We start from the raw sequence: 968 nt of genomic DNA, 5'->3' as shown, positions 1-968 counted from the left end.
TGGTACTCTGGTAGTATGTATGTAGCTCCAGGCTGTATATTTCAGATGGTTTTACAGTGATAGCATTCAATGATAAATTATATGGCTAACTGTCAATATGTGGATTTTTCTTGATCTTAGCACAAGATCTGTTGGTAAACTGCTATAACACATCATGGCACATATCTTTCTGTTATCTCGAATTATCAGAGTGCGATCAAATGAATTATGAAGTTTTAGGAAATCCCTGTAGCTAATATATTAGAAAAAAGCTGCATCAAATACTGCATACAAGTAGAATTTTTTCTCTTACTTGTTTCTTCTATCTACATTTTGATGCCATAATTCATATACTTCATTGGTTGTATTCTATAAAGGCCATGGCACCATGCATGCATTATTGAGTTAAGATCATTAACAGTATAATCCTTACTTGGTCCAGATTTTTATTGAGGAAAGAGTGAAGTTTTAAACTCCTCTTGCTACTTCTCAGTGCCTATAAATGAGAATCAATGATTCTGTTACATGCACTAGTTGAAAACTAGCTTACCAGTGATGCCATTATCAGAACAAGACTATAGAAAAGCTCAAATAAATGAAATAGGATTAAGTGTTCTTGAATTTTAGCTTGTATATACCGGTAGCTAGTGTTGTCTCCCACTTTGACTTGATAGTTTGCTAATTGCTGTATTTCCTATATGATTGGCTAGGAATCGGGTTCTTATTAGGCTGCTTAGACATAGGTTAGACTAGACTACATGATTTAAAAGGATGTGTTCTCATTCTATATATATAGGAAGTGAACCACATCTATCAATCACTGACTATAAACAAATTAATAGAGGCCACATTTATCTAACTCTAGTAGTAATTAACCTTACACTTTCACTGTACTTATGTACTTTGAACTTAAGTGTGGTCGCTGATGTAACTTCAGATCTTAAAAGGCTTTGTATATACCTTCTCAACCCAGCCCTCTCATCCCATAT

This window comes from Amphimedon queenslandica, unplaced genomic scaffold (genome assembly GCF_000090795.2).
Source record: "Amphimedon queenslandica unplaced genomic scaffold, v1.1 AMPQUscaffold_13162, whole genome shotgun sequence".
Classification (NCBI taxonomy): Eukaryota; Metazoa; Porifera; class Demospongiae; order Haplosclerida; family Niphatidae; genus Amphimedon; species Amphimedon queenslandica.
Note: the sequence above shows the minus strand (reverse complement) of the source record.